The sequence below is a fragment of the Rhinoderma darwinii genome, chromosome 1 (genome assembly GCF_050947455.1).
Source record: "Rhinoderma darwinii isolate aRhiDar2 chromosome 1, aRhiDar2.hap1, whole genome shotgun sequence".
NCBI lineage: Eukaryota > Metazoa > Chordata > Amphibia > Anura > Rhinodermatidae > Rhinoderma > Rhinoderma darwinii.
In genome coordinates, this window is record NC_134687.1 from 588543812 (window position 1) to 588550840 (window position 7029).

The window sequence follows — 7029 nt, forward strand, 5'->3', positions numbered from 1 at the left end:
AGGCAATGTAGACAGTGGCAGGAGCACGACTTGACTTTCACAGCAGGTGACGCCGCAGATGCAGCGGGAAGACACGACTTGACTTTCACAGCAGGTAACGCTGCGGATGCAGCGGGAAGACACGACTTTACTTTCACAGCAGGTAACGATAGCACGGGATACAGGGTACAGACAGCAGGAACGGGTAATACTCGGAACTGGAAAACACTGGGAGACCTTTAGCAAGACAAACTAGGGTATACAACAACACTCAGGCAAGGAACCAGTGGGCAGAGCTCCTTTTTATAGTCCAGCAGCCATTTGGGCTGATAATTGATCTTAGACAGCTGGACGCGTACTGGCCCTTTAAGGCCGTGCAGACGCAGGCGCGCGCGCCCTGCAGGAAACAGTATGAGGACCAGGAAGAGAGTGCCGGCGTCTCCTTGGAGGGAGCGGACGCCGAGAAGAGAGATGTCCATGACCGGGGTCGTCAAGGGGTGAGTTTGAACGACGACCCCTGGCCATGGACGTAACACCCACAAGTGACCCCATTTGGGAAACCACACTCCTCAAGGAAATTATCTAGGGATATAGTGAGTATTATGACCCCCACATGTTTTTTGCAGAAATTATTGGAAGTAGGCTGTGAAAATTAAAATCTACATTTTTAAAAAAAAAAGGTACAGTGAAGAAAATAAGTATTTGATCCCTTGCTGATTTTGTAAGTTTGCCCACTGTCAAAGACATGAACAGTCTAGAATTTTTAGGCTAGGTTAATTTTATCAGTGAGAGATAGATTATATTTTAAAAAAAAACAGAAAATCACATTGTCAAAATTATATATATTTATTTGCATTGTGCACAGAGAAATAAGTATTTGAAACCTTTGGCAAACAAGACTTAATACTTGGTGGTAAAACCCTTGTTGGCAACCACAGCAGTCAGACGTTTTTTGTAGTTGATGATGAGGTTTGCACACATGTTAGATGGAATTTTGGCCCACTCCTCTTTGCAGATCATCTGTAAGTCATTAAGATTTCGAGGCTGTCGCTTGGCAACTCGGATCTTCAGCTCCCTCCATAAGTTTTCGATGGGATTAAGGTCTGGAGACTGGCTAGGCCACTCCATGACCTTAATGTGCTTCTTTTTGAGCCACTCCTTTGTTGCCTTGGCTGTATGTTTCGGGTCATTGTCGTGCTGGAAGACCCAGCCACGAGCCATTTTTAATGTCCTGGTGGAGGGAAGGAGGTTGTCACTCAGGATTTGACGGTACATGTCTCCATCCATTCTCCCATTGATGCGGTGAAGATCGACTTACCTGCAAACGCTGATGCTGCTGCAGAATCAACTGTAGCCTCTGGTGCCGATGTGGCCGACACGATGCAGGACCTGTGAGTGACGTCACAGATCTGCACTGTCAGAAGCTGGGCGTTCTGAAGAGAAGTGGATGATACTTCTCTTAAGAAGCGCCCAGCTAGTAAAAGTATTAAAAACGCCCCGATGTACGCACATAATACACGCCCACTTGGACTTTTACTTTTAAACACACCATTTGGACTTTTGCAAGCCTCATTTGCATAACTACAAAAATGGTCATAACTTGGCCAAAAATGCTCGTTTTTTAAAAATAAAAACGTTACTGTAATCTACATTGCAGCGCCTATCTGCTGCAATAGCAGATAGGGGTTGCAAAATCTGGTGACAGAGCCTCTTTAAGCTGTAAAAATTAAAAATTAAATTTTTTTCAAAAAAGATGAAGTTTTAGATCAACATTTTTCATTTTCACAAGGAATAAAGAAGAAAAAGGACCCCAACATTTGTAAAGTAATTTCTCCCAAGTATGATAATAAACCGCTGTTTAGACAAATGGGAGGGTTCAGAAGAAAAGGAGTGGTATTTGACTATTAAAGCGTAGATTTTGCTGGAATGGTATACAGAAACCATGTCGCATTCGCAAAAAAAAAGTGACCCCCATTTTAGAAACGACACCCCTAAAGGCATTTATCAAGGGGTGTAGTGAGCATTTAGACCCACAGGTGTTTTTCAGAAATTAATATACAGTGGATGATGCAAAGTGAAAATTTCAATTTTTCCACTGATCTGCCCTTTCACTGCACAACATGTTGTGCCCAGCTTGTGTCACTGAAGAACCTTACCCCATAAATTGTTGAGCGGGCTCTCCCGGGTATGGCGATGCCATATATATGGATGTAAACTGTTGTTTGGGCAAACTGTAGGGCTTAAAACGGAAGGGGTGCAATTTGGAGCGTGGATTTTGATTGGTAGTAGTTTTGTTTGAGTTTTACTGACAATCCGTTGTGCACAGCCCAGTGTCGCACTGATAAACGGTGTTCTTTCTTATCTCGCTTTTGCACATTTTGGCGACTTTTCCTCCTTTGTAGTTTGGGAAATTTTGCTGGGAAAGTGTTGCTCTGGTATAGTACGAGTGCCCTCGCTTCCAGCAGATGTGCTATGTCCCTTTCCTACCTAGTTCCTAAATACTACGACCCTGAAACTGAAGTAATGTTCCCCCTCCGGCCTGCACACCGGGATGTTTTTTCATCACCGCATTACTAGTACTATAACTTTTTATTTTTTGGTTGATGGAGCTGTGCGGGCTTGTTTTTTACAAGACAATCTGTAGATTTTATTGGTACTATTGGGACACAAACAACTTTTTGCTCACTCTTTAATTAATTTTTTGGAAGAGGAAATTACCAAATTCAGTATTTTTTATTGGGGTTTTTTTTGGCATTCGTCGTGTGCCATAAATTAAATGTTAACTTTGTCCTGCGGGTCGATACGATTACAGTGATTTATACAGTAGATTTAAATTTATATATTTTTTTTATGTATTGCAGCTTTTGCACAATAAAATCACTTTTTTTTGAAAAATCATTTGTTTTCTGTGTCACCATATTCTAAGACCCATAACTTTTTTCATTTTGCGTGGACAAAGCTGTATCAGGGATTTTTATTTTTTTTATTTTTTGCAGGTTGTTGTTTTTATTGGTTCTATTTTGGGGTAAATGTGGCTTTTTGATCACTTTTTATTAATTTTTTGGAGAGGAGATGTGACCTAAAAACAGCAAATCTGGCGTTGTTTTTCATTTTTTTTTTAACAGCGTTCACCGTGCGGGATAAATTACATAATAGTTTTATAGTTTGGGTCGTTACGACGCGGCGATACCAATTAAGTATATTTTTTTTAATTTGTTTTACGTTTTTCCAATAATAAAAGCCTTATGGAAAAAAAAGACAATTTTTAAACTTTTATTTTTTACAACATTTTTCTTACCGTTTTTTTTTTGTCCTTCTCGACTTGAGGGCCTGAAGCCTGTAATCACCGACATTCGCTGACAGCAATCCATACAAGGAAGACAGGGAGGCCATTATTAGGCCTCCGGTTGCCATACCGATTGCGTTGCTGGGGTGTCGGTTGGGTAAAAATCCCTCAGATGCTGCGCAGCAGATTGCAGCAGATTGAGCGCAGCATCTGAGGGGTTAATCATCCGGATCGGAGACTAGCTCCGGTCCTCGCCGTTACAGCAGGGTGTCAGTTGTAACATACAGCTGACACCCGGCAGTGATGGTGCGGGCTCAGCTTCTGAACCCATAACCCTATAGTTCACACTGGTCTATTATTGTCTGATGTATTAATATTTTAACCCCTTTAGGACACAGCCTGTTTTGGCCTTGTGGACACAGATGATTTTTTCAAATCTGACATGTGTCACTTTATGTGGTAATAACTCCGGAACGCTTTTACCTATCCAAGCGATTCTGAGATTGTTTTCTCGTGACATATTGTACTTTATGTTAGTGAAAAAATTTGGTCGATAAATTCAATATTTATTTGTGAAAAACTTCAAATTTTAGCAAAAATGTGCAAAAATTTGCATTTTTCTAAATTTAAATGTATTTGCTTGTGAAACAGATAGTAATACCACACAAAATAGTTACTAGTTAACATCCCCCATATGTCTACTTTATGTTTGCATAATTTTTTTTCACGTACTTTTATTTTTCTAGGACGTTACGAGGCTTAGAACTTTAGCAGCAATTTCTCATATTTTCAATAAAATTTCAAAAGGCTATTTTTTCAGGGACCAGTTCAGTTCTGAAGTGGCTTTGAGGGCCTTATATATTAGAAAGTTCCTATAAATCACCCCATTTTGAAAACTGCCCCCGTCAAAGTATTCAAAACCACATTCAGAAAGTATTTTAACCCTTTAGGCGTTTCACAGGAATTAAGGCAAAGTAGAGGTGAAATTTATACATTTCATTTTTTTTGCCGAAATTCATTTGTAATAAAAAAAAATCTGTAACACAGAAGGTTTTACCAGAGAAACGCAACTCAATATTTATTGCCCAGATTCTTCAGATTTTAGAAATATCCAAATATCCATGTGGCCCTAGTGTCCTAATGGACTGAAACACAGGCCTCAGAAGAAAAGGAGCACCTAGTGGATTTTGGGGCCTCCTTTTTTTAGGAATATATTTTAGGCACCATGTCTGGTTTGAGGAGGTCTTGTGGTACCTAAACAGTCGAAACCCACAAAAAGTGACCCCATTTTGGAAACTACACCCCTCAAGGCATTTTTCTAGGGGTATAGTTAGCATTTTGACCCCACAGTTTTTTTGCAGAATTTAGTGGAATTAGTCTGTGAAGAAGAAAATCACCTATTTTTCTGTGGAAACATAGAATTTTTTCATTTTTACAAGGAATAAAGGAGAAAAAGCCGCCCAACATTTGTAAAGCAATTTCTCTCGATTACGGCAATACCCCATATGTGGTCGTAAACTGATGTTTGGACCCACAGCAAGGCTCAGGAGGGAGGGAGCGCCTTTTGGATTTTGGAGCGCAGATTTTGCTGGATTGGTTTTCAGTGCCATGTCGGGTTTGCAACGCCCCGGAGGGACCAAAACAATGGAAACCCCCCAAAAGTCACCCTATTTTGGAATCTACACCCCTCAAGGAATTTTTCTAGGGGTATAGTGAGCATTTTAGAGCTAAGGTGACCAAAAAACAGCAATTTTGGCGCTTTCAATTCTTTATTTATTACAGCGTTCACCGTGCGCAATAAATTACGTTTTAATTTATTCTGCCGTTCGGTACGATTACGCCGATACCATATGTGTATAGTTTTTTTTTACGTTTTGCAGCGTTTGCACAATAAAATTAAGTTTCTATAAAATTATTTATTTTCTGAGACACGCTATTCTGAGCCGTAACTTTTTTATTTTTTCGTCAAAAAAGTTGTGGGAGGTCTTGTTTTTTGCAGGACAGATTGTAGTTTTTATTGGTACCATTTTGGGGTAAATGCGACTTTTTGATCACTTTTTATTCTATATCTTGGGAGGGGTGGTGACCCAAAAATAGCGATGCTGACAGTTTTCCGTTTATTTTGTTTGCTGCGTTCACCGTGCGGAAGAATTAACATTATAGTTTCATAGTTTGGGCCGTTACGAACGCGGCGATACCAAATATGTGTACTTTTTTTTAACGTTTTCATTTTTTCCCTATAATAAATGACTTATTATATGAAAACAAAACCTTTTATTTTTACACTTTTATAAAACATTTTTATTAACTTTTTTTTACTTTTTACACTTTATATTTTTGTTTATTTAGTTTTTTTTTACTTTTTACACTTTCTTTTTTTGACCTGCAGCTCTGATCGCTGCTAGAATACATTACACTACCTAGGTAGTGTAATGTATTCCAACTGTCAGTGTGACGTCACAGTCACTCTGACAGTTGGTCTACGAGGATCAGCAGAGGCTGATCCTCATAGGCTGACATACATGGCAGACCTGGGGGCCGTTGTCTGGCCCCCGGGTGCCATCACAAGCATCAGAAGCCCCCACGATTGCATGGGGGCTGCTGATGCGCTACAAACCCGCTACATGCGGAGATCGCAATCGAGCCCCGCATGTAACGGGTTAATTGCCGAAATCAGCGGCGATGAGCCGCTGATCGGCAACACTGGAGAGTGTCAGCTGTCGGGGACAGCTGATCTCCAAGTTCCCGATGCACACTGTCGCCGACAGTGTGCATCGGGAACGGCACAGTGACTTTCTGTCACTCTGACAGGAAGCCTATCAGGACCAGCCGAAGGTTGGTCCTGATGGGCTTCCGTCCATGGCAGACCCGGAAGCCATTGTTTGGCTTCCGTTTGCCATACTAACTATCGGCAGACCCCGCGATTTCGGACGGGGGTCTGCCGATATGCTAGAAACCCCTAAAATTCGGCGATTGCACCCGATCGCCGAATTTAAGGGGTTAATTCGCCGAAATCAGCGGCAAAGGACCGCTGGCCGGCAAGAGGGGAGTGTCAGCTGTCGGCGACAGCTGACCTCCCGGTTCCCGGTGCACACTGTCGCCGACAGTGTGCACCGGGAATAACTCAGTAACTATACGTCCTCGTGCGGAAAGTAACCTCCCGCAACGACGGACAGTTGCGTCCTGGTGCGGGTAGGGGTTAAAGGGAAGTGCTGCACTGGGCCTGAGTGATAGTGTTATTAAAAAAGTAGGTTGGGATTTATATTACATGTGAGGCCTACTCTTGTTGTTAGTTACTTTTATTTTCGGTCAGGCTTTAAGCGCTTAATGACACGTTTTTTCATTTTAGTTTTTTCTTCCCCGTCTTCTAAAAGCCGTAGCTTTTTAATTTTTTCGTCGACATAGCCGTATGAGGGCTTGTTTTTTGTGGGACGAGTTGTAGTTTTTCATGGCACCATTTAATGTACCATATAATGTACTGCGAAACTGAAAAAAATATATTTGTGAGGTGAAATGGGCAAAAAACAGCGATTGCATCATTTTTAGGGAGTTTTGTTTTTACGCCGTTCATTGTGTGGTAAAAACTACACGTTCACTTTATTCTACAGGTTGATGCGATTACAGCAATACCAAATTTAGTATGAGCAAGTGGCCGTAATGAAGGGGAAGCAGCGCTCGTACACAGCGCTGCACCCCCTTCAAAACAGCTGATTGGCGGGGATCCCGGCAGTCGGACCCCGGACCATCAGCTATTGATGGCCTAT